This window comes from Triturus cristatus, chromosome 1_1 (assembly GCF_964204655.1).
Source record: "Triturus cristatus chromosome 1_1, aTriCri1.1, whole genome shotgun sequence".
Taxonomy (NCBI): domain Eukaryota; kingdom Metazoa; phylum Chordata; class Amphibia; order Caudata; family Salamandridae; genus Triturus; species Triturus cristatus.
Window position 1 is genome coordinate 288,679,594 of NC_140579.1, and position 27,894 is coordinate 288,707,487.

Genomic DNA, 27,894 nt, shown 5'->3' on the forward strand with positions numbered 1-27,894 from the left:
GTCCAGCCCGAACTGCCAAGCCATGCCTTCCCTGGACCGGAAACAAGCTTCCTAGGACCGGTTTCTGGCATTTCAGCCGTCTTCAGCCAGGCTTGCTTGAATCCAGTGGCAAAGTGAGCAAGGGACTCACGTCTGAGCATACCCTGCCAACTTATGGCGAACAAAGAGGTACAAAAGGGGGTGGTGATAGACGGAGCATCACAACTAATCAGACACTCACACCCAGTCAACAGATCTGGGTTTGATCCATCACCGTTCTTTAGCCCACTCTGCCACCCCAGTTCAGACATGGCCATATGCAAATCAGTCTGACCCTGTGCCTCATGGGAACAGTCCAGCCCGAACTGCCAAACCATGCCTTCCCTGGACCGGAAACAAGCTTCCTAGAACCGGTTTCTGGCATTTCAGCCCTTTTCAGCCAGGCTTGCTTGAAGCCAGTGGCAAAGTGAGCAAGGGACTCACGTCTGAGCATACCCTGCCAACTTATGGCGAACAAAGCAGTACAAAAGGGGGTGGTGATAGACGGAGCATCAGAACTAATCAAACACTCACACTCAGTCAACAGATCTGGGTTTGATCCATCACCGTTCTTTAGCCCACTCTGCCACCCCAGTTCAGACATGGCCATATGCAAATCAGTCTGACCCTGTGCCTCATGGGAACAGTCCAGCCCGAACTGCCAAGCCATGCCTTCCCTGGACCGGAAACAAGCTTCCTAGGACCGGTTTCTGGCATTTCAGCCGTCTTCAGCCAGGCTTGCTTGAAGCCAGTGGCAAAGTGAGCAAGAGACTCACGTCTGAGCATACCCTGCCAACTTATGGCGAACAAAGCAGTACAAAAGGGGGTGGTGATAGACGGAGCATCAGAACTAATCAAACACTCACACTCAGTCAACAGATCTGGGTTTGATCCATCACCGTTCTTTAGCCCACTCTGCCACCCCAGTTCAGACATGGCCATATGCAAATCAGTCTGACCCTGTGCCTCATGGGAACAGTCCAGCCCGAACTGCCAAGCCATGCCTTCCCTGGACCGGAAACAAGCTTCCTAGGACCGGTTTCTGGCATTTCAGCCGTCTTCAGCCAGGCTTGCTTGAATCCAGTGGCAAAGTGAGCAAGGGACTCACGTCTGAGCATACCCTGCCAACTTATGGCGAACAAAGTGGTGCAAAAGGGGGTGGTGATAGACGGAGCATCAGATCTAATCAAACACTCACACCCAGTCAACAGATCTGGGTTTGATCCATCACCGTTCTTTAGCCCACTCTGCCACCCCAGTTCAGACATGGCCATATGCAAATCAGTCTGACCCTGTGCCTCATGGTAACAGTCCAGCCGGAACTGCCAAGCCATGCCTTCCCTGGATCGGAAACAAGCTTCCTAGGACCGGTTTCTGGCATTTCTGCCGTCTTCAGCCAGGCTTGCTTGAATTCAGTGGCAAAGTGAGCAAGGGACTCACGTCTGAGCATACCCTGCCAACTTATGGCGAACAAAGTGGTACAAAAGCGGGTGGTGATACACGGAGCATCAGAACTAATCAAACACTCACACCCAGTCAACAGATCTGCGTTTGATCCATCACCGTTCTTTAGCCCACTCTTCCACCCCAGTTCAGACATGGCCATATGCAAATCAGTCTGATCCTGTGCCTCATGGGAACAGTCCAGCCCGAACTGCCAAGGCATGCCTTCCCTGGACCGGAAACAAGCTTCCTAGGACCGGTTTCTGGCATTTCAGCCGTCTTCAGCCAGGCTTGCTTGAATCCAGTGGCAAAGTGAGCAAGGGACTCACGTCTGAGCATACCATGCAAACTTATGGCGAACAAAGCGGTACAAAAGGGGATGGTGATAGACGGAGCATCAGAATTAATCAAACACTCACACCCAGTCAACAGATCTGGGTTTGATCCATCACCGTTCTTTATCCCACTCTGCCACCCCAGTTCAGACACGGCCATATGCAAATCAGTCTGACCCTGTGCCTCGTGGTAACAGTCCAGCCCGAACTGCCAAGCCATGCCTTCCCTGGACCGGAAACAAGCTTCCTAGGACCGGTTTCTGGCATTTCAGCCGTCTTCAGCCAGGCTTGCTTGAATCCAGTGGCAAAGTGAGCAGGGGACTCACGTCTGAGCATACCCTGCCAACTTATGGCGAACAAAGCGGTACAAAAGGGGGTGGTGATAGACGGAGCATCAGAACGAATCAAAGACTCACACCCAGTCAACAGATCTGGGTTTGATCCATCACCGTTCTTTAGTCCACTCTGCCACCCCAGTTCAGACATGGCCATATGCAAATCAGTCTGACCCTGTGCCTCATGGGAACAGTCCAGCCCGAACTGCCAAGCCATGCCTTCCCTGGACCGGAAACAAGCTTCCTAGGACCGGTTTCTGACATTTCAGCCGTCTTCAGCCAGGCTTGCTTGAATCCAGTGGCAAAGTGAGCAAGGGACTCATGTCTGAGCATACCCTGCCAACTTATGGCGAACAAAGCGGTACAAAAGGGGGTGGTGATAGACGGAGCATCAGAACTAATCAAACACTTACACCCAGTCAACAGATCTGGGTTTGATCCATCACTGTTCTTTAGCCCACTCTGCCACCCCAGTTCGGACATGGCCATATTCAAATCAGTCTGACCCTGTGCCTCATGGGAACAGTCCAGCCCAAACTGCCAAGCCATGCCTTCCCTGGACCGGAAACAAGCTTCCTAGGACCGGTTTCTGGCATTTCAGCCGTCTTCAGCCAGGCTTGCTTGAATCCAGTGGCAATGTGAGCAAGGGACTCACGTCTGAGCATACCCTGCCAACTTATGGCGAACAAAGCGGTACAAAAGGGGGTGGTGATAGACGGAGCATCAGAACTAATCAAACACTCACACCCAGTCAACAGATCTGGGTTTGATCCATCACCGTTGTTTAGCCCACTCTGCCACCCCAGTTCAGACATGGCCATATGCAAAGCAGTCTGACCCTGTGCCTCATGGGAACAGTCCAGCCCGAACTGCCAAGCCATGCCTTCCCTGGACCGGAAACAAGCTTCCTAGGACTGGTTTCTGGCATTTCAGCCGTCTTCAGCCAGGCTTGCTTGAATCCAGTGGCAAAGTGAGCAAGGGACTCACGTCTGAGCATACCCTGCCAACTTATGGCGAACAAAGCGGTACAAAAGCGGCTGGTGATAGACGGAGCATCAGAACTAATCAAACACTCACACCCAGTCAACAGATCTGGGTTTGATCCATCACCGTTCTTTAGCCCACTCTGCCACCCCAGTTCAGACATGGCCATATGCAAATCAGTCTGACCCTGTGCCTCATGGGAACAGTCCAGCCCGAACTGCAAAGCCATGCCTTCCCTGGACCGGAAACAAGCTTCCTAGGACCGGTTTCTGGCATTTCAGCCGTCTTCAGCCAGGCTTGCTTGAATCCAGTGGCAAAGTGAGCAAGGGACTCACGTCTGAGCATACCCTGCCAACTTATGGCGAACAAAGCGGTACAAAAGGGGGTGGTGATAGACAGAGCATCAGAACTAATCAAACACTCACAACCAGTCAACAGATCTGGGTTTTATCCATCACCGTTCTTTAGCCCACTCTGCCACCCCAGTTCAGACATGGCCATATGCAAATCAGTCTGACCCTGTGCCTCATGGGAACAGCCCAGCCCGAACTGCCAAGCCATGCCATCCCATGACCGGAAACAAGCTTCCTAGGACCGGTTTCTGGCATTTAAGCTGTCTTCAGCCAGGCTTGCTTGAATCCAGTGGCAAAGTGAGCAAGGGACTCATATCTGAGCATACCCTGCCAACTTATGGCGAACAAAGCGGTACAAAACGGGGTGGTGATAGACGGAGCATCAGAACTAATCAAACACTCACACCCAGTCAACAGATCTGCGTTTGATCCATCACCGTTCTTTAGCCCACTCTGCCACCCCAGTTCAGACATGGCCATATGCAAATCAGTCTGACCCTGTGCCTCATGGGAACAGTCCAGCCCGAACTGCCAAGCCATGCCTTCCCATGACCGGAAACAAGCTTCCTAGGACCGGTTTCTGGCATTTCAGCCGTCTTCAGCCAGGCTTGCTTGAATCCAGTGGCAAAGTGAGCAAGGGACTCACGTCTGAGCATACACTGCAAACTTATGGCGAACAAAGCGGTACAAAAGGGGGTGGTGATAGACGGAGCATCAGAACTAATCAAACACTCACACCCAGTCAACAGATCTACGTTTGATCCATCACCATTCTTTAGCCCACTCTGCCACCCCAATTCAGACATGGCCATATGCAAATCAGTCTGACCCTGTGCCTCATGGGAACAGTCCAGCCCGAACTGCCAAGCCATGCCTTCCCTGGACCAGAAACAAGCTTCCTAGGACCGGTTTCTGGCATTTCAGCCGTCTTCAGCCAGGCTTGCTTGAATCCAGTGGCAAAGTGAGCAAGGGACTCACGTCTGAGCATACCCTGCCAACTTATGGCGAACAAAGAGGTACAAAAGGGGGTGGTGATAGACGGAGCATCACAACTAATCAGACACTCACACCCAGTCAACAGATCTGGGTTTGATCCATCACCGTTCTTTAGCCCACTCTGCCACCCCAGTTCAGACATGGCCATATGCAAATCAGTCTGACCCTGTGCCTCATGGGAACAGTCCAGCCCGAACTGCCAAACCATGCCTTCCCTGGACCGGAAACAAGCTTCCTAGGACCGGTTTCTGGCATTTCAGCCCTTTTCAGCCAGGCTTGCTTGAAGCCAGTGGCAAAGTGAGCAAAGGACTCACGTCTGAGCATACCCTGCCAACTTATGGCGAACAAAGCGGTACAAAAGGGGGTGGTGATAGACGGAGCATCAGAACTAATCAAACACTCACACCCAGTCAACAGATCTGGGTTTGAGCCATCACCGTTCTTTAGCCCACTCTGCCACCCCAGTTCAGACATGGCCATATGCAAATCAGTCTGACCCTGTGCCTCATGGGAACAGTCCAGCCCGAACTGCCAAGCCATGCCTTCCCTGGACCGGAAACAAGCTTCCTAGGACCGGTTTCTGGCATTTCAGCCATCTTCAGCCAGGCTTGCTTGAAGCCAGTGGCAAAGTGAGCAAGGGACTCACGTCTGAGCATACCCTGCCAACTTATGGCGAACAAAGCGGTACAAAAGGGGGTGGTGATAGACGGAGCATCAGAACTAATCAAACACTCACACCCAGTCAACAGATCTGGGTTTGATCCATCACCGTTCTTTAGCCCACTCTGCCACCCCAGTTCAGACATGGCCATATGCAAATCAGTCTGACCCTGTGCCTCATGGGAACAGTCCAGCCCGAACTGCCAAGCCATGCCTTCCCTGGACCGGAAACAAGCTTCCTAGGACCGGTTTCTGGCATTTTAGCCGTCTTCAGCCAGGCTTGCTTGAATCCAGTGGCAAAGTGAGCAAGGGACTCACGCCTGAGCATACCCTGCCAACTTATGGCGAACAAAGCGGTACAAAAGGGGGTGGTGATAGACGGTGCATCAGAATTAATCAAACACTCACACCCAGTCAACAGATCTGGGTTTGATCCATCACCGTTCTTTAGCCCACTCTGCCACCCCAGTTCAGACATGGCCATATGCAAATCAGTCTGACCCTGTGCCTCATGGTAACAGTCCAGCCCGAACTGCCAAGCCATGCCTTCCCTGGACCAGAAACAAGCTTCCTAGGACCGGTTTCTGGCATTTCAGCCGTCTTGAGCCAGGCTTGCTTGAATCCAGTGGCAAAGTGAGCAAGAGACTCACGTCTGAGCATACCCTGCCAACTTATGGCGAACAAAGCGGTACAAAAGGGGGTGGTGATAGACGGAGCATCAGAACTAATCAAATACTCACACCCAGTCAACAGATCTGGGTTTGATCCATCACCGTTCTTTAGCCCACTCTGCCACCCCAGTTCAGACATGGCCATATGCAAATCAGTCTGACCCTGTGCCTCATGGGAACAGTCCAGCCCGAACTGCCAAGCCATGCCTTCCCTGGACCGGAAACAAGCTTCCTAGGACCGGTTTCTGGCATTTCAGCCGTCTTCAGCCAGGCTTGCTTGAATCCAGTGGCAATGTGAGCAAGGGACTCACGTCTGAGCATACCCTGCCAACTTATGGCGAACAAAGCGGTACAAAAGGGGGTGGTGATAGACGGAGCATCAGAACTAATCAAACACTCACACCCAGTCAACAGATCTGGGTTTGATCCATCACCGTTCTTTAGCCCACTCTGCCACCCCAGTTCAGACACGGCCATATGCAAATCAGTCTGACCCTGTGCCTCATGGTAACAGTCCAGCCCGAACTGCCAAGCCATGCCTTCCCTGGACCGGAAACAAGCTTCCTAGGACCGGTTTCTGGCATTTCAGCAGTCTTCAGCCAGGCTTGCTTGAATCCAGTGGCAAAGTGAGCAGGGGACTCACGTCTGAGCATACCCTGCCAACTTATGGCGAACAAAGCGGTACAAAAGGGGGTGGTGATAGACGGAGCATCAGAACTAATCAAACACTCACACCCAGTCAACAGATCTGGGTTTGATCCATCACCGTTCTTTAGCCCACTCTGCCACCCCAGTTCAGACATGGCCATATGCAAATCAGTCTGACCTTGTGCCTCATGGGAACAGTCCAGCCCGAACTGCCAAGCCATGCCTTCCCTGGACCAGAAACAAGCTTCCTAGGACCGGTTTCTGGCATTTCAGCCGTCTTCAGCCAGGCTTGCTTGAATCCAGTGGCAAAGTGAGCAAGGGACTCATGTCTGAGCATACCCTGCCAACTTATGGCGAACAAAGCGGTACAAAAGGGGGTGGTGATAGACGGAGCATCAGAACTAATCAAACACTTACACCCAGTCAACAGATCTGGGTTTGATCCATCACCGTTCTTTAGCCCACTCTGCCACCCCAGTTCGGACATGGCCATATTCAAATCAGTCTGACCCTGTGCCTCATGGGAACAGTCCAGCCCGAACTGCCAAGCCATGCCTTCCCTGGACCGGAAACAAGCTTCCTAGGACCGGTTTCTGGCATTTCAGCCATCTTCAGCCAGGCTTGCTTGAATCCAGTGGCAAAGTGAGCAAGGGACTCACGTCTGAGCATACCATGCCAACTTATGGAGAACAAAGCGGTACAAAAGGGGATGGTGATAGACGGAGCATCAGAATTAATCAAACACTCACACCCAGTCAACAGATCTGGGTTTGATCCATCACCGTTCTTTAGCCCACTCTGCCCCCCCAGTTCAGACATGGCCATATGCAAATCAGTCTAACCCTGTGCCTCATGGTAACTGTCCAGCCCGAACTGCCAAGCCATGCCTTCCCTGGACCGGAAACAAGCTTCCTAGGACCGGTTTCTGGCATTTCAGCCGTCTTCAGCCAGGCTTGCTTGAATCCAGTGGCAAAGTGAGCAAGGGACTCACGTCTGAGCATACCCTGCCAACTTATGGCGAACAAAGCGGTACAAAAGGGGGTGGTGATAGACGGAGGATCAGAACTAATCAAACACTCACAACCAGTCAACAGATCTGGGTTTGATTCATCACCGTTCTTTAGCCCACTCTGCCACCCCAGTTCAGACATGGCCATATGCAAATCAGTCTGACCCTGTGCCTCATGGGAACAGCCCAACCCGAACTGCCAAGCCATGCCTTCCCATGACCGGAAACAAGCTTCCTAGGACCGGTTTCTGGCATTTAAGCCGTCTTCAGCCAGGCTTGCTTGAATCCAGTGGCAAAGTGAGCAAGGGACTCACGTCTGAGCATACCCTGCCAACTTATGGCGAACAAAGCGGTACAAAAGGGGGTGGTGATAGACAGAGCATCAGAACTAATCAAACACTCACAAACAGTCAACAGAACTGGGTTTGATCCATCACCGTTCTTTAGCCCACTCTGCCACCCCAGTTCAGACATGGCCATATGCAAATCAGTCTGACCCTGTGCCTCATGGGAACAGTCCAGCCCGAAATGCCAAGCCATGCCTTCCCATGACCGGAAACAAGCTTCCTAGGACCGGTTTCTGGCATTTCAGCCGTCTTCAGCCAGGCTTGCTTGAATCCAGTGGCAAAGTGAGCAAGGGACTCACGTCTGAGCATACCCTGCCAACTTATGGCGAACAAAGCGGCCAAAAAGGGGGTGGTGATAGACGGAGCATCAGGACTAATCAAACACTCACACCCAGTCAACAGATCTGCGTTTGATCCATCACCGTTCTTTAGCCCACTCTGCCACCCCAGTTCAGACATGGCCATATGCAAATCAGTCTGACCCTGTGCCTCATGGGAACAGTCCAGCCCGAACTGCCAAGCCATGCCTTCCCATGACCGGAAACAAGCTTCCTAGGACCGGTTTCTGGCATTTCAGCCGTCTTCAGCCAGGCTTGCTTGAATCCAGTGGCAAAGTGAGCAAGGGACTCACGTCTGAGCATACCCTGCCAACTTATGGCGAACAAAGCGGTACAAAAGGGGGTGGTGATAGACGGAGCATCAGAACTAATCAAACACTCACACCCAGTCAACAGATCTGGGTTTGATCCATCACCGTTCTTTAGCCCACTCTGCCACCCCAGTTCAGACATGGCCATATGCAAATCAGTCTGACCCTGTGCCTCATGGTAACAGTCCAGCCCGAACTGCCAAGCCATGCCTTCCCTGGACCGGAAACAAGCTTCCTAGGACCGGTTTCTGGCATTTCAGCCATCTTCAGCCAGGCTTGCTTGAATCCAGTGGCAAAGTGAGCAAGGGACTCACGTCTGAGCATACCCTGCCAACTTATGGCGAACAAAGCGGTACAAAAGGGGGTGGTGATAGACGGAGCATCAGAACTAATCAAACACTCATACCCAGTCAACAGATCTGGGTTTGATCCATCACCGTTCTTTAGCCCACTCTGCCACCCCAGTTCAGACATGGCCATATGCAAATCAGTCTGACCCTGTGCCTCATGGGAACAGTCCAGCCCGAACTGCCAAGCCATGCCTTCCCATGACCGGAAACAAGCTTCCTAGGACCGGTTTCTGGCATTTCAGCCGTCTTCAGCCAGGCTTGCTTGAAGCCAGTGGCAAAGTGAGCAAGGGACTCACGTCTGAGCATACCCTGCAAACTTATGGCGAACAAAGCGGTACAAAAGGGGGTGGTGATAGACGGAGCATCAGAACTAATCAAACACTCACACCCAGTCAACAGATCTGCGTTTGATCCATCACCGTTCTTTAGCCCACTCTGCCACCCCAGTTCAGACATGGCCATATGCAAATCAGTCTGACCCTGTGCCTCATGGGAACAGTCCAGCCCGAACTGCGAAGCCATGCCTTCCCTGGACTGGAAACAAGCTTCCTAGGACCGGTTTCTGGCATTTCAGCCGTCTTCAGCCAGGCTTGCTTGAATCCAGTGGCAAAGTGAGCAAGGGACTCACGTCTGAGCATACCCTGCCAACTTATGGCGAACAAAGCGGCCAAAAAGGGGGTGGTTATAGACGGAGCATCAGAACTAATCAAACACTCACACCCAGTCAACAGATCTGCGTTTGATCCATCACCGTTCTTTAGTCCACTCTGCCACCCCAGTTCAGACATCGCCATATGCAAATCAGTCTGACCCTGTGCCTCATGGTAACAGTCCAACCCGAACTGCCAAGCCATGCCTTCCCTGGACCGGAAACAAGCTTCCTAGGACTGGTTTCTGGCATTTCTGCCGTCTTCAGCCAGGCTTGCTTGAATCCAGTGGCAAAGTGAGCAAGGGACTCACGTCTGAGCATACCCTGCCAACTTATGGCGAACAAAGCGGTACAAAAGCGGGTGGTGATAGACGGAGCATCAGAACTAATCAAACACTCACACCCAGTCAACAGATCTGCGATTGATCCATCACCGTTCTTTAGCCCACTCTTCCACCCCAGTTCAGACATGGCCATATGCAAATCAGTCTGATCCTGTGCCTCATGGGAACAGTCCAGCCCGAACTGCCAAGGCATGCCTTCCCTGGACCGGAAACAAGCTTCCTAGGACCGGTTTCTGGCATTTCAGCCGTCTTCAGCCAGGCTTGCTTGAATCCAGTGGCAAAGTGAGCAAGGGACTCACGTCTGAGCATACCATGCCAACTTATGGCGATCAAAGCGGTACAAAAGGGGATGGTGATAGACGGAGCATCAGAATTAATCAAACACTCACACCCAGTCAACAGATCTGGGTTTGATCCATCACCGTTCTTTAGCCCACTCTGCCACCCCAGTTCAGACACGGCCATATGCAAATCAGTCTGACCCTGTGCCTCATGGTAACAGTCCAGCCCGAACTGCCAAGCCATGCCTTCCCTGGACCGGAAACAAGCTTCCTAGGACCGGTTTCTGGCATTTCAGCCGTCTTCAGCCAGGCTTGCTTGAATCCAGTGGCAAAGTGAGCAGGGGACTCACGTCTGAGCATACCCTGCCAACTTATGGCGAACAAAGCGGTACAAAAGGGGGTGGTGATAGACGGAGCATCAGAACTAATCAAAGACTCACACCCAGTCAACAGATCTGGGTTTGATCCATCACCGTTCTTTAGTCCACTCTGCCACCCCAGTTCAGACATGGCCATATGCAAATCAGTCTGACCCTGTGCCTCATGGGAACAGTCCAGCCCGAACTGCCAAGCCATGCCTTCCCTGGACCGGAAACAAGCTTCCTAGGACCGGTTTCTGGCATTTCAGCCGTCTTCAGCCAGGCTTGCTTGAATCCAGTGGCAAAGTGAGCAAGGGACTCATGTCTGAGCATACCCTGCCAACTTATGGCGAACAAAGCGGTACAAAAGGGGGTGGTGATAGACGGAGCATCAGAACTAATCAAACACTTACGCCCAGTCAACAGATCTGGGTTTGATCCATCACTGTTCTTTAGCCCACTCTGCCACCCCAGTTCGGACATGGCCATATTCAAATCAGTCTGACCCTGTGCCTCATGGGAACAGTCCAGACCGAACTGCCAAGCCATGCCTTCCCTGGACCGGAAACAAGCTTCCTAGGACCGGTTTCTGGCATTTCAGCCGTCTTCAGCCAGGCTTGTTTGAATCCAGTGGCAATGTGAGCAAGGGACTCACGTCTGAGCATACCCTGCCAACTTATGGCGAACAAAGCGGTACAAAAAGGGGTGGTGATAGACGGAGCATCAGAACTAATCAAACACTCACACCCTGTCCACAGATCTGGGTTTGATCCATCACCGTTCTTTAGCCCACTCTGCCACCCCAGTTCAGACATGGCCTTATGCAAATCAGTCTGACCCTGTGCCTCATGGGAACAGTCCAGCCCGAACTGCCAAGCCATGCCTTCCCTGGACCGGAAACAAGCTTCCTAGGACTGGTTTCTGGCATTTCAGCCGTCTTCAGCCAGGCTTGCTTGAATCCAGTGGCAAAGTGAGCAAGGGACTCACGTCTGAGCATACCCTGCCAACTTATGGCGAACAAAGCGGTACAAAAGGGGGTGGTGATAGACGGAGCATCAGAACTAATCAAACACTCACAACCAGTCAACAGATCTGGGTTTGATCCATCACCGTTCTTTAGCCCACTCTGCCACCCCAGTTCAGACATGGCCATATGCAAATCAGTCTGACCCTGTGCCTCATGGTAACAGTCCAGCCCGAACTGCCAAGCCATGCCTTCCCTGGACCGGAAACAAGCTTCCTAAGAGTGGTTTCTGGCATTTCTGCCGTCTTCAGCCAGGCTTGCTTGAATCCAGTGGCAAAGTGAGCAAGGGACTCACGTCTGAGCATACCCTGCCAACTTATGGCGAACAAAGCGGTACAAAAGCGGGTGGTGATAGACGGAGCATCAGAACTAATCAAACACTCACACCCAGTCAACAGATCTGGGTTTGATCCATCACCGTTCTTTAGCCCACTCTGCCACCCCAGTTCAGACATGGCCATATGCAAATCAGTCTGACCCTGTGCCTCATGGGAACAGTCCAGCCCGAACTGCCAAGCCATGCCTTCCCTGGACCGGAAACAAGCTTCCTAGGACCGGTTTCTGGCATTTCAGCCGTCTTCAGCCAGGCTTGCTTGAATCCAGTGGCAAAGTGAGCAAGGGACTCACGTCTGAGCATACCATGCCAACTTATGGCGAACAAAGCGGTACAAAAGGGGATGGTGATAGACGGAGCATCAGAATTAATCAAACACTCACACCCAGTCAACAGATCTGGGTTTGATCCATCACCGTTCTTTAGCCCACTCTGCCCCCCCAGTTCAGACATGGCCATATGCAAATCAGTCTGACCCTGTGCCTCATGGGAACAGTCCAGCCCAAACTGCCAAACCATGCCTTCCCTGGACCGGAAACAAGCTTCCTTGGACCGGTTTCTGGCATTTCAGCCGTCTTCAGCCAGGCTTGCTTGAATCCTGTGGCAAAGTGAGCAAGGGACTCACGTCTGAGCATACCCTGCCAACTTATGGCGAACAAAGCGGTACAAAAGGGGGTGGTGATAGACAGAGCATCAGAACTAATCAAACACTCACAACCAGTCAACAGATCTGGGTTTTATCCATCACCGTTCTTTAGCCCACTCTGCCACCCCAGTTCAGACATGGCCATATGCAAATCCGTCTGACCCTGTGCCTCATGGGAACAGTCCAGCCCGAACTGCCAAGCCATGCCTTCCCTGCACCGTAAACAAGCTTCCTAGGACCGGTTTCTGGCATTTCAGCCGTCTTCAGCCAGGCTTGCTTGAATCCAGTGGCAAAGTGAGCAAGGGACTCACGTCTGAGCATACCCTGCCAACTTATGGCGAACAAAGCGGTACAAAAGGGGGTGGTGATAGACGGAGCATCAGAACTAATCAAACACTCACACCGAGTCAACAGATCTGGGTTTGATCCATCACCGTTCTTTAGCCCACTCTGCCACCCCAGTTCAGACATGGCCATATGCAAATCAGTCTGACCCTGTGCCTCATGGTAACAGTCCAGCCCGAACTGCCAAGCCATGCCTTCCCATGACCGGAAACAAGCTTCCTAGGACCGGTTTCTGGCATTTCAGCCGTCTTCAGCCAGGCTTGCTTGAATCCAGTGGCAAAGTGAGCAAGGGACTCACGTCTGAGCATACCCTGCCAACTTATGGCGAACAAAGAGGTACAAAAGGGGGTGGTGATAGACGGAGCATCACAACTACTCAGACACTCACACCCAGTCAACAGATCTGGGTTTGATCCATCACCGTTCTTTAGCCCACTCTGCCACCCCAGTTCAGACATGGCCATCTGCAAATCAGTCTGACCCTGTGCCTCATGGGAACAGTCCAGCCCGAACTGCCAAACCATGCCTTCCCTGGACCGGAAACAAGCTTCCTAGGACCGGTTTCTGGCATTTCAGCCCTTTTCAGCCAGGCTTGCTTGAAGCCAGTGGCAAAGTGAGCAAGGGACTCACGTCTGAGCATACCCTGCCAACTTATGGCGAACAAAGCGGTACAAAAGGGGGTGGTGATAGACGGAGCATCAGAACTAATCAAACACTCACACCCAGTCAACAGATCTGGGTTTGATCCATCACCGTTCTTTAGCCCACTCTGCCACCCCAGTTAAGACATGGCCATATGCAAATCAGTCTGACCCTGTGCCTCATGGGAACAGTCCGGCCCGAACTGCCAAGCCATGCCTTCCCTGGACCCGAAACAAGCTTCCTAGGACCGGTTTCTGGCATTTCAGGAGTCTTCAGCCAGGCTTGCTTGAATCCAGTGGCAAAGTGAGCAAGGGACTCACGTCTGAGCATAACCTGCCAACTTATGGCGAACAAAGCGGTACAAAAGGGGGTGGTGATAGACGGAGCATCAGAACTAATCAAATACTCACACCCAGTCAACAGATCTGGGTTTGATCCATCACCATTCTTTAGCCCACTCTGCCACCCCAGTTCAGACATGGCCATATGCAAATCAGTCTGACCCTGTGCCTCATGGGAACAGTCCAGCCCGAACTGCCAAGCCATGCCTTCCCTGGACCGGAAACAAGCTTCCTAGGACCGGTTTCTGGCATTTCAGCCGTCTTCAGCCAGGCTTGCTTGAATCCAGTGGCAATGTGAGCAAGGGACTCACGTCTGAGCATACCCTGCCAACTTATGGCGAACAAAGCGGTACAAAAGGGGGTGGTGATAGACGGAGCATCAGAACTAATCAAACACTCACACCCAGTCAACAGATCTGGGTTTGATCCATCACCGTTCTTTAGCCCACTCTGCCACCCCAGTTCAGACACGGCCATATGCAAATCAGTCTGACCCTGTGCCTCATTGTAACAGTCCAGCCCGAACTGCCAAGCCATGCCTTCCCTGGACCGGAAACAAGCTTCCTAGGACCGGTTTCTCTCATTTCAGCAGTCTTCAGCCAGGCTTGCTTGAATCCAGTGGCAAAGTGAGCAGGGGACTCACGTTTGACCATACCCTGCCAACTTATGGCGAACAAAGCGGTACAAAAGGGGGTGGTGATAGACGGAGGATCAGAACTAATCAAACACTCACACCCAGTCAACAGATCTGGGTTTGATCCATCACCGTTCTTTAGCCCACTCTGCCACCCCAGTTCAGACATGGCCATATTCAAATCAGTCTGACCCTGTGCCTCATGGGAACAGTCCAGCCCGAACTGCCAAGCCATGCCTTCCCTAGACCGGAAACAAGCTTCCTAGGACCGGTTTCTGGCATTTCAGCCGTCTTCAGCCAGGCTTGCTTGAATCCAGTGGCAAAGTGAGCAAGGGACTCACGTCTGAGCATACCCTGCCAACTTATGGCGAACAAAGCGGTACAAAAGGGGGTGGTGATAGACGGAGCATCAGAACTAATCAAACACTCACACCCAGTCAACAGATCTGCGATTGATCCATCACCGTTCTTTAGCCCACTCTTCCACCCCAGTTCAGACATGGCCATATGCAAATCAGTCTGATCCTGTGCCTCATGGGAACAGTCCAGCCCGAACTGCCAAGGCATGCCTTCCCTGGACCGGAAACAAGCTTCCTAGGACCGGTTTCTGGCATTTCAGCCGTCTTCAGCCAGGCTTGCTTGAATCCAGTGGCAAAGTGAGCAAGGGACTCACGTCTGAGCATACCATGCCAACTTATGGCGATCAAAGCGGTACAAAAGGGGATGGTGATAGACGGAGCATCAGAATTAATCAAACACTCACACCCAGTCAACAGATCTGGGTTTGATCCATCACCGTTCTTTAGCCCACTCTGCCACCCCAGTTCAGACACGGCCATATGCAAATCAGTCTGACCCTGTGCCTCATGGTAACAGTCCAGCCCGAACTGCCAAGCCATGCCTTCCCTGGACCGGAAACAAGCTTCCTAGGACCGGTTTCTGGCATTTCAGCCGTCTTCAGCCAGGCTTGCTTGAATCCAGTGGCAAAGTGAGCAGGGGACTCACGTCTGAGCATACCCTGCCAACTTATGGCGAACAAAGCGGTACAAAAGGGGGTGGTGATAGACGGAGCATCAGAACTAATCAAAGACTCACACCCAGTCAACAGATCTGGGTTTGATCCATCACCGTTCTTTAGTCCACTCTGCCACCCCAGTTCAGACATGGCCATATGCAAATCAGTCTGACCCTGTGCCTCATGGGAACAGTCCAGCCCGAACTGCCAAGCCATGCCTTCCCTGGACCGGAAACAAGCTTCCTAGGACCGGTTTCTGGCATTTCAGCCGTCTTCAGCCAGGCTTGCTTGAATCCAGTGGCAAAGTGAGCAAGGGACTCATGTCTGAGCATACCCTGCCAACTTATGGCGAACAAAGCGGTACAAAAGGGGGTGGTGATAGACGGAGCATCAGAACTAATCAAACACTTACGCCCAGTCAACAGATCTGGGTTTGATCCATCACTGTTCTTTAGCCCACTCTGCCACCCCAGTTCGGACATGGCCATATTCAAATCAGTCTGACCCTGTGCCTCATGGGAACAGTCCAGCCCGAACTGCCAAGCCATGCCTTCCCTGGACCGGAAACAAGCTTCCTAGGACCGGTTTCTGGCATTTTAGCCGTCTTCAGCCAGGCTTGTTTGAATCCAGTGGCAATGTGAGCAAGGGACTCACGTCTGAGCATACCCTGCCAACTTATGGCGAACAAAGCGGTACAAAAAGGGGTGGTGATAGACGGAGCATCAGAACTAATCAAACACTCACACCCTGTCCACAGATCTGGGTTTGATCCATCACCGTTCTTTAGCCCACTCTGCCACCCCAGTTCAGACATGGCCTTATGCAAATCAGTCTGACCCTGTGCCTCATGGGAACAGTCCAGCCCGAACTGCCAAGCCATGCCTTCCCTGGACCGGAAACAAGCTTCCTAGGACTGGTTTCTGGCATTTCAGCCGTCTTCAGCCAGGCTTGCTTGAATCCAGTGGCAAAGTGAGCAAGGGACTCACGGCTGAGCATACCCTGCCAACTTATGGCGAACAAAGCGGTACAAAAGGGGGTGGTGATAGACGGAGCATCAGAACTAATCAAACACTCACAACCAGTCAACAGATCTGGGTTTGATCCATCACCGTTCTTTAGCCCACTCTGCCACCCCAGTTCAGACATGGCCATATGCAAATCAGTCTGACCCTGTGCCTCATGGTAACAGTCCAGCCCGAACTGCCAAGCCATGCCTTCCCTGGACCGGAAACAAGCTTCCTAAGAGTGGTTTCTGGCATTTCTGCCGTCTTCAGCCAGGCTTGCTTGAATCCAGTGGCAAAGTGAGCAAGGGACTCACGTCTGAGCATACCCTGCCAACTTATGGCGAACAAAGCGGTACAAAAGCGGGTGGTGATAGACGGAGCATCAGAACTAATCAAACACTCACACCCAGTCAACAGATCTGGGTTTGATCCATCACCGTTCTTTAGCCCACTCTGCCACCCCAGTTCAGACATGGCCATATGCAAATCAGTCTGACCCTGTGCCTCATGGGAACAGTCCAGCCCGAACTGCCAAGCCATGCCTTCCCTGGACCGGAAACAAGCTTCCTAGGACCGGTTTCTGGCATTTCAGCCGTCTTCAGCCAGGCTTGCTTGAATCCAGTGGCAAAGTGAGCAAGGGACTCACGTCTGAGCATACCATGCCAACTTATGGCGAACAAAGCGGTACAAAAGGGGATGGTGATAGACGGAGCATCAGAATTAATCAAACACTCACACCCAGTCAACAGATCTGGGTTTGATCCATCACCGTTCTTTAGCCCACTCTGCCCCCCCAGTTCAGACATGGCCATATGCAAATCAGTCTGACCCTGTGCCTCATGGGAACAGTCCAGCCCGAACTGCCAAACCATGCCTTCCCTGGACCGGAAACAAGCTTCCTTGGACCGGTTTCTGGCATTTCAGCCGTCTTCAGCCAGGCTTGCTTGAATCCTGTGGCAAAGTGAGCAAGGGACTCACGTCTGAGCATACCCTGCCAACTTATGGCGAACAAAGCGGTACAAAAGGGGGTGGTGATAGACAGAGCATCAGAACTAATCAAACACTCACAACCAGTCAACAGATCTGGGTTTTATCCATCACCGTTCTTTAGCCCACTCTGCCACCCCAGTTCAGACATGGCCATATGCAAATCAGTCTGACCCTGTGCCTCAGGGGAACAGTCCAGCCCGAACTGCCAAGCCATGCCTTCCCTGCACCGTAAACAAGCTTCCTAGGACCGGTTTCTGGCATTTCAGCCGTCTTCAGCCAGGCTTGCTTGAATCCAGTGGCAAAGTGAGCAAGGGACTCACGTCTGAGCATACCCTGCCAACTTATGGCGAACAAAGCGGTACAAAAGGGGGTGGTGATAGACGGAGCATCAGAACTAATCAAACACTCACACCGAGTCAACAGATCTGGGTTTGATCCATCACCGTTCTTTAGCCCACTCTGCCACCCCAGTTCAGACATGGCCATATGCAAATCAGTCTGACCCTGTGCCTCATGGTAACAGTCCAGCCCGAACTGCCAAGCCATGCCTTCCCATGACCGGAAACAAGCTTCCTAGGACCGGTTTCTGGCATTTCAGCCGTCTTCAGCCAGGCTTGCTTGAATCCAGTGGCAAAGTGAGCAAGGGACTCACGTCTGAGCATACCCTGCCAACTTATGGCGAACAAAGAGGTACAAAAGGGGGTGGTGATAGACGGAGCATCACAACTACTCAGACACTCACACCCAGTCAACAGATCTGGGTTTGATCCATCACCGTTCTTTAGCCCACTCTGCCACCCCAGTTCAGACATGGCCATCTGCAAATCAGTCTGACCCTGTGCCTCATGGGAACAGTCCAGCCCGAACTGCCAAACCATGCCTTCCCTGGACCGGAAACAAGCTTCCTAGGACCGGTTTCTGGCATTTCAGCCCTTTTCAGCCAGGCTTGCTTGAAGCCAGTGGCAAAGTGAGCAAGGGACTCACGTCTGAGCATACCCTGCCAACTTATGGCGAACAAAGCGGTACAAAAGGGGGTGGTGATAGACGGAGCATCAGAACTAATCAAACACTCACACCCAGTCAACAGATCTGGGTTTGATCCATCACCGTTCTTTAGCCCACTCTGCCACCCCAGTTAAGACATGGCCATATGCAAATCAGTCTGACCCTGTGCCTCATGGGAACAGTCCGGCCCGAACTGCCAAGCCATGCCTTCCCTGGACCCGAAACAAGCTTCCTAGGACCGGTTTCTGGCATTTCAGGAGTCTTCAGCCAGGCTTGCTTGAATCCAGTGGCAAAGTGAGCAAGGGACTCACGTCTGAGCATAACCTGCCAACTTATGGCGAACAAAGCGGTACAAAAGGGGGTGGTGATAGACGGAGCATCAGAACTAATCAAATACTCACACCCAGTCAACAGATCTGGGTTTGATCCATCACCATTCTTTAGCCCACTCTGCCACCCCAGTTCAGACATGGCCATATGCAAATCAGTCTGACCCTGTGCCTCATGGGAACAGTCCAGCCCGAACTGCCAAGCCATGCCTTCCCTGGACCGGAAACAAGCTTCCTAGGACCGGTTTCTGGCATTTCAGCCGTCTTCAGCCAGGCTTGCTTGAATCCAGTGGCAATGTGAGCAAGGGACTCACGTCTGAGCATACCCTGCCAACTTATGGCGAACAAAGCGGTACAAAAGGGGGTGGTGATAGACGGAGCATCAGAACTAATCAAACACTCACACCCAGTCAACAGATCTGGGTTTGATCCATCACCGTTCTTTAGCCCACTCTGCCACCCCAGTTCAGACATGGCCATATTCAAATCAGTCTGACCCTGTGCCTCATGGGAACAGTCCAGCCCGAACTGCCAAGCCATGCCTTCCCTAGACCGGAAGCAAGCTTCCTAGGACCGGTTTCTGGCATTTCAGCCGTCTTCAGCCAGGCTTGCTTGAATCCAGTGGCAAAGTGAGCAAGGGACTCACGTCTGAGCATACCCTGCCAACTTATGGCGAACAAAGCGGTACAAAAGGGGGTGGTGATAGACGGAGCATCAGAACTAATCAAACACTCACAACCAGTCAACAGATCTGGGTTTGATCCATCACCGTTCTTTAGCCCACTCTGCCACCCCAGTTCAGACATGGCCTTATGCAAATCAGTCTGACCCTGTGCCTCATGGGAACAGTCCAGCCCGAACTGCCAAGCCATGCCTTCCCTGGACCGGAAACAAGCTTCCTAGGACCGGTTTCTGGCATTTCAGCCGTCTTCAGCCAGGCTTGCTTGAATCCAGTGGCAAAGTGAGCAAGGGACTCACGTCTGAGCATACCCTGCCAACTTATGGCGAACAAAGCGGTACAAAAGGGGGTGGTGATAGACGGAGCATCAGAACTAATCAAACACTCACGCCCAGTCAACAGATCTGGGTTTGATCCATCACCGTTCTTTAGCCCACTCTGCCACCCCAGTTCAGACACAGCCATATGCAAATCAGTCTGACCCGGTGCCTCATGGTAACAGTCCAGCCCGAACTGCCAAGCCATGCCTTCCCTGGACCGGAAACAAGCTTCCTAGGACCGGTTTATGGCATTTCAGCCATCTTCAGCCAGGCTTCCTGGAATCCAGTGGCAAAGTGAGGAAGGGACTCACGTCTGAGCATACCCTGCCAACTTATGGCGAACAAAGCGGTACAAAAGGGGGTGGTGATAGACGGAGCATCAGAACTAATCAAACACTCACACTCAGTCAACAGATCTGGGTTTGATCCATCACCGTTCTTTAGCCCACTCTGCCACCCCAGTTCAGACATGGCCATATGCAAATCAGTCTGACCTTGTGCCTCATGGGAACAGTCCAGCCCGAACTGCCAAGCCATGCCTTCCCATGACCGGAAACAAGCTTCCTAGGACCGGTTTCTGGCATTTCAGCCGTCTTCAGCCAGGCTTGCTTGAATCCAGTGGCAAAGTGAGCAAGGGACTCACGTCTGAGCATACCCTGCAAACTTATGGCGAACAAAGCGGTACAAAAGGGGGTGGTGATAGACGGAGCATCAGAACTAATCAAACACTCACACCCAGTCAACAGATCTGCGTTTGATCCATCACCGTTCTTTAGCCCACTCTGCCACCCCAATTCAGACATGGCCATATGCAAATCAGTCTGACCCTGTGCCTCATGGGAACAGTCCAGCCCGAACTGCCAAGCCATGCCTTCCCTGGACTGGAAACAAGCTTCCTAGGACCGGTTTCTGGCATTTCAGCCGTCTTCAGCCAGGCTTGCTTGAATCCAGTGGCAAAGTGAGCAAGGGACTCACGTCTGAGCATACCCTGCCAACTTATGGCGAACAAAGAGGTACAAAAGGGGGTGGTGATAGACGGAGCATCACAACTAATCAGACACTCACACCCAGTCAACAGATCTGGGTTTGATCCATCACCGTTCTTTAGCCCACTCTGCCACCCCAGTTCAGACATGGCCATATGCAAATCAGTCTGACCCTGTGCCTCATGGGAACAGTCCAGCCCGAACTGCCAAACCATGCCTTCCCTGGACCGAAAACAAGCTTCCTAGGACCGGTTTCTGGCATTTCAGCCGTCTTCAGCCAGGCTTGCTTGAAGCCAGTGGCAAAGTGAGCAAGGGACTCACGTCTGAGCATACCCTGCCAACTTATGGCGAACAAAGCGGTACAAAAGGGGGTGGTGATAGACGGAGCATCAGAACTAATCAAACACTCACACCCAGTCAACAGATCTGGGTTTGATCCATCACCGTTCTTTAGCCCACTCTGCCACCCCAGTTCAGACATGGCCATATGCAAATCAGTCTGACCCTGTGCCTCATGGGAACAGTCCAGCCCGAACTGCCAAGCCATGCCTTCCCTGGACCAGAAACAAGCTTCCTAGGACCGGTTTCTGGCATTTCAGCCATCTTCAGCCAGGCTTGCTTGAAGCCAGTGGCAAAGTGAGCAAGGGACTCACATCTGAGCATACCCTGCCAACTTATGGCGAACAAAGCGGTACAAAAGGGGGTGGTGATAGACGGAGCATCAGAACTAATCAAACACTCACACCCAGTCAACAGATCTGGGTTTGATCCATCACCGTTCTTTAGCCCACTCTGCCACCCCAGTTCAGACATGGCCATATGCAAATCAGTCTGACCCTGTGCCTCATGGGAACAGTCCAGCCCGAACTGCCAAGCCATGCCTTCCCTGGACCGTAAACAAGCTTCCTAGGACCGGTTTCTGGCATTTCAGCCGTCTTCAGCCAGGCTTGCTTGAATCCAGTGGCAAAGTGAGCAAGGGACTCACGTCTGAGCATACCCTGCCAACTTATGGCGAACAAAGCGGTACAAAAGGGGGTGGTGATAGACGGAGCATCAGAACTAATCAAACACTCACACCGAGTCAACAGATCTGGGTTTGATCCATCACCGTTATTTAGCCCACTCTGCCACCCCAGTTCAGACATGGCCATATGCAAATCAGTCTGACCCTGTGCCTCATGGTAACAGTCCAGCCCGAACTGCCAAGCCATGCCTTCCCTGGACCGGAAACAAGCTTCCTAGGACCGGTTTCTGGCAATTCAGCCGTCTTTAGCCAGGCTTGCTTGAATCCAGTGGCAAAGTGAGCAAGGGACTCACGTCTGAGCATACCCTGCCAACTTATGGCGAACAAAGCGGTACAAAAGGGGGTGGTGATAGACGGAGCATCAGAACTAATCAAATACTCACACCCAGTCAACAGATCTGGGTTTGATCCATCACCGTTCTTTAGCCCACTCTGCCACCCCAGTTCAGACATGGCCATATGCAAATCAGTCTGACCCTGTGCCTCATGGGAACAGTCCAGCCCGAACTGCCAAGCCATGCCTTCCCTGGACCGGAAACCAGCTTCCTAGGACCGGTTTCTGGCATTTCAGCCGTCTTCAGCCAGGCTTGCTTGAATCCAGTGGCAATGTGAGCAAGGGACTCACGTCTGAGCATACCCTGCCAACTTATGGCGAACAAAGCGGTACAAAAGGGGGTGGTGATAGACGGAGCATCAGAACTAATCAAACACTCACACCCAGTCAACAGATCTGGGTTTGATCCATCACCGTTCTTTAGCCCACTCTGCCACCCCAGTTCAGACACGGCCATATGCAAATCAGTCTGACCCTGTGCCTCATGGTAACAGTCCAGCCCGAACTGCCAAGCCATGCCTTCCCTGGACCGGAAACAAGCTTCCTAGGACCGGTTTCTGGCATTTCAGCAGTCTTCAGCCAGGCTTGCTTGAATCCAGTGGCAAAGTGAGCAGGGGACTCACGTCTGAGCATACCCTGCCAACTTATGGCGAACAAAGCGGTACAAAAGGGGGTGGTGATAGACGGAGCATCAGAACTAATCAAACACTCACACCCAGTCAACAGATCTGGGTTTGATCCATCACCGTTCTTTAGCCCACTCTGCCACCCCAGTTCAGACATGGCCATATGCAAAGCTGTCTGACCCTGTGCCTCATGGGAACAGTCCAGCCCGAACTGCCAAGCCATGCCTTCCCTGGACCGGAAACAAGCTTCCTAGGACTGGTTTCTGGCACTTCAGCCGTCTTCAGCCAGGCTTGCTTGAATCCAGTGGCAAAGTGAGCAAGGGACTCATGTCTGATCATACCCTGCCAACTTATGGCGAACAAAGCGGTACAAAAGGGGGTGGTGATAGACGGAGCATCAGAACTAATCAAACACTCACAACCAGTCAACAGATCTGGGTTTGATCCATCACCGTTCTTTAGCCCACTCTGCCACCCCAGTTCAGACATGGCCATATGCAAATCAGTCTGACCCTGTGCCTCATGGTAACAGTCCAGCCCGAACTGCCAAGCCATGCCTTCCCTGGACCGGAAACAAGCTTCCTAGGAGCGGTTTCTGGCATTTCTGCCGTCTTCAGCCAGGCTTGCTTGAATCCAGTGGCAAAGTGAGCAAGGGACTCACGTCTGAGCATACCCTGCCAACTTATGGCGAACAAAGCGGTCCAAAAGCGGGTGGTGATAGACGGAGCATCAGAACTAATCAAACACTCACACCCAGTCAACAGATCTGGGTTTGGTCCATCACCGTTCTTTAGCCCACTCTGCCACCCCAGTTCAGACATGGCCATATGCAAATCAGTCTGACCCTGTGCCTCATGGGAACAGTCCAGCCCGAACTGCCAAGCCATGCCTTCCCTGGACCGGACACAAGCTTCCTAGGACCGGTTTCTGGCATTTCAGCCATCTTCAGCCAGGCTTGCTTGAATCCAGTGGCAAATTGAGCAAGGGACTCACGTCTGAGCATACCAGCCAACTTATGGCGAACAAAGCGGTACAAAAGGGGATGGTGATAGACGGAGCATCAGAATTAATCAAACACTCACACCCAGTCAACAGATCTGGGTTTGATCCATCACCGTTCTTTAGCCCACTCTGCCACCCCAGTTCAGACATGGCCATATGCAAATCAGTCTGACCCTGTGCCTCATGGTAACAGTCCAGCCGGAACTGCCAAGCCATGCCTTCCCTGGACCGGAAACAAGCTTCCTAGGACCGGTTTCTGGCATTTCAGCCGTCTTCAGCCAGGCTTGCTTGAATCCAGTGGCAAAGTGAGCAAGGGACTCACGTCTGAGCATACCCTGCCAACTTATGGCGAACAAAGCGGTACAAAAGGGGGTGGTGATAGACGGAGCATCAAAACTAATCAAACATTCACAACCAGTCAACAGATCTGGGTTTGATCCATCACCGTTCTTTAGCCCACTCTGCCACCCCAGTTCAGACATGGCCATATGCAACTCAGTCTGACCCTGTGCCTCATGGGAAAAGCCCAGCCCGAACTGCCAAGCCATGCCTTCCCATGACCGGAAACAAGCTTCCTAGGACCGGTTTCTGGCATTTAAGCCGTCTTCAGCCAGGCTTGCTTGAATCCAGTGGCAAAGTGAGCAAGGGACTCACGTCTGAGCATACCCTGCCAACTTATGGCGAACAAAGCGGTACAAAAGGGGATGGTGATAGACGGAGCATCAGAATTAATCAAACACTCACACCCAGTCAACAGATCTGGGTTTGATCCATCACCGTTCTTTAGCCCACTCTGCCCCCCCAGTTCAGACATGGCCATATGCAAATCAGTCTGACCCTGTGCCTCATGGGAACAGTCCAGCCCGAACTGCCAAACCATGCCTTCCCTGGACCGGAAACAAGCTTCCTTGGACCGGTTTCTGGCATTTCAGCCGTCTTCAGCCAGGCTTGCTTGAATCCTGTGGCAAAGTGAGCAAGGGACTCACGTCTGAGCATACCCTGCCAACTTATGGCGAACAAAGCGGTACAAAAGGGGGTGGTGATAGACAGAGCATCAGAACTAATCAAACACTCACAACCAGTCAACAGATCTGGGTTTTATCCATCACCGTTCTTTAGCCCACTCTGCCACCCCAGTTCAGACATGGCCATATGCAAATCAGTCTGACCCTGTGCCTCAGGGGAACAGTCCAGCCCGAACTGCCAAGCCATGCCTTCCCTGCACCGTAAACAAGCTTCCTAGGACCGGTTTCTGGCATTTCAGCCGTCTTCAGCCAGGCTTGCTTGAATCCAGTGGCAAAGTGAGCAAGGGACTCACGTCTGAGCATACCCTGCCAACTTATGGCGAACAAAGCGGTACAAAAGGGGGTGGTGATAGACGGAGCATCAGAACTAATCAAACACTCACACCGAGTCAACAGATCTGGGTTTGATCCATCACCGTTCTTTAGCCCACTCTGCCACCCCAGTTCAGACATGGCCATATGCAAATCAGTCTGACCCTGTGCCTCATGGTAACAGTCCAGCCCGAACTGCCAAGCCATGCCTTCCCATGACCGGAAACAAGCTTCCTAGGACCGGTTTCTGGCATTTCAGCCGTCTTCAGCCAGGCTTGCTTGAATCCAGTGGCAAAGTGAGCAAGGGACTCACGTCTGAGCATACCCTGCCAACTTATGGCGAACAAAGAGGTACAAAAGGGGGTGGTGATAGACGGAGCATCACAACTACTCAGACACTCACACCCAGTCAACAGATCTGGGTTTGATCCATCACCGTTCTTTAGCCCACTCTGCCACCCCAGTTCAGACATGGCCATCTGCAAATCAGTCTGACCCTGTGCCTCATGGGAACAGTCCAGCCCGAACTGCCAAACCATGCCTTCCCTGGACCGGAAACAAGCTTCCTAGGACCGGTTTCTGGCATTTCAGCCCTTTTCAGCCAGGCTTGCTTGAAGCCAGTGGCAAAGTGAGCAAGGGACTCACGTCTGAGCATACCCTGCCAACTTATGGCGAACAAAGCGGTACAAAAGGGGGTGGTGATAGACGGAGCATCAGAACTAATCAAACACTCACACCCAGTCAACAGATCTGGGTTTGATCCATCACCGTTCTTTAGCCCACTCTGCCACCCCAGTTAAGACATGGCCATATGCAAATCAGTCTGACCCTGTGCCTCATGGGAACAGTCCGGCCCGAACTGCCAAGCCATGCCTTCCCTGGACCCGAAACAAGCTTCCTAGGACCGGTTTCTGGCATTTCAGGAGTCTTCAGCCAGGCTTGCTTGAATCCAGTGGCAAAGTGAGCAAGGGACTCACGTCTGAGCATAACCTGCCAACTTATGGCGAACAAAGCGGTACAAAAGGGGGTGGTGATAGACGGAGCATCAGAACTAATCAAATACTCACACCCAGTCAACAGATCTGGGTTTGATCCATCACCATTCTTTAGCCCACTCTGCCACCCCAGTTCAGACATGGCCATATGCAAATCAGTCTGACCCTGTGCCTCATGGGAACAGTCCAGCCCGAACTGCCAAGCCATGCCTTCCCTGGACCGGAAACAAGCTTCCTAGGACCGGTTTCTGGCATTTCAGCCGTCTTCAGCCAGGCTTGCTTGAATCCAGTGGCAATGTGAGCAAGGGACTCACGTCTGAGCATACCCTGCCAACTTATGGCGAACAAAGCGGTACAAAAGGGGGTGGTGATAGATGGAGCATCAGAACTAATCAAACACTCACACCCAGTCAACAGATCTGGGTTTGATCCATCACCGTTCTTTAGCCCAATCTGCCACCCCAGTTCAGACATGGCCATATTCAAATCAGTCTGACCCTGTGCCTCATGGGAACAGTCCAGCCCGAACTGCCAAGCCATGCCTTCCCTAGACCGGAAGCAAGCTTCCTAGGACCGGTTTCTGGCATTTCAGCCGTCTTCAGCCAGGCTTGCTTGAATCCAGTGGCAAAGTGAGCAAGGGACTCACGTCTGAGCATACCCTGCCAACTTATGGCGAACAAAGCGGTACAAAAGGGGGTGGTGATAGACGGAGCATCAGAACTAATCAAACACTCACAACCAGTCAACAGATCTGGGTTTGATCCATCACCGTTCTTTAGCCCACTCTGCCACCCCAGTTCAGACATGGCCTTATGCAAATCAGTCTGACCCTGTGCCTCATGGGAACAGTCCAGCCCGAACTGCCAAGCCATGCCTTCCCTGGACCGGAAACAAGCTTCCTAGGACCGGTTTCTGGCATTTCAGCCGTCTTCAGCCAGGCTTGCTTGAATCCAGTGGCAAAGTGAGCAAGGGACTCACGTCTGAGCATACCCTGCCAACTTATGGCGAACAAAGCGGTACAAAAGGGGGTGGTGATAGACGGAGCATCAGAACTAATCAAACACTCACGCCCAGTCAACAGATCTGGGTTTGATCCATCACCGTTCTTTAGCCCACTCTGCCACCCCAGTTCAGACACAGCCATATGCAAATCAGTCTGACCCGGTGCCTCATGGTAACAGTCCAGCCCGAACTGCCAAGCCATGCCTTCCCTGGACCGGAAACAAGCTTCCTAGGACCGGTTTATGGCATTTCAGCCATCTTCAGCCAGGCTTCCTGGAATCCAGTGGCAAAGTGAGGAAGGGACTCACGTCTGAGCATACCCTGCCAACTTATGGCGAACAAAGCGGTACAAAAGGGGGTGGTGATAGACGGAGCATCAGAACTAATCAAACACTCACACTCAGTCAACAGATCTGGGTTTGATCCATCACCGTTCTTTAGCCCACTCTGCCACCCCAGTTCAGACATGGCCATATGCAAATCAGTCTGACCTTGTGCCTCATGGGAACAGTCCAGCCCGAACTGCCAAGCCATGCCTTCCCATGACCGGAAACAAGCTTCCTAGGACCGGTTTCTGGCATTTCAGCCGTCTTCAGCCAGGCTTGCTTGAATCCAGTGGCAAAGTGAGCAAGGGACTCACGTCTGAGCATACCCTGCAAACTTATGGCGAACAAAGCGGTACAAAAGGGGGTGGTGATAGACGGAGCATCAGAACTAATCAAACACTCACACCCAGTCAACAGATCTGCGTTTGATCCATCACCGTTCTTTAGCCCACTCTGCCACCCCAATTCAGACATGGCCATATGCAAATCAGTCTGACCCTGTGCCTCATGGGAACAGTCCAGC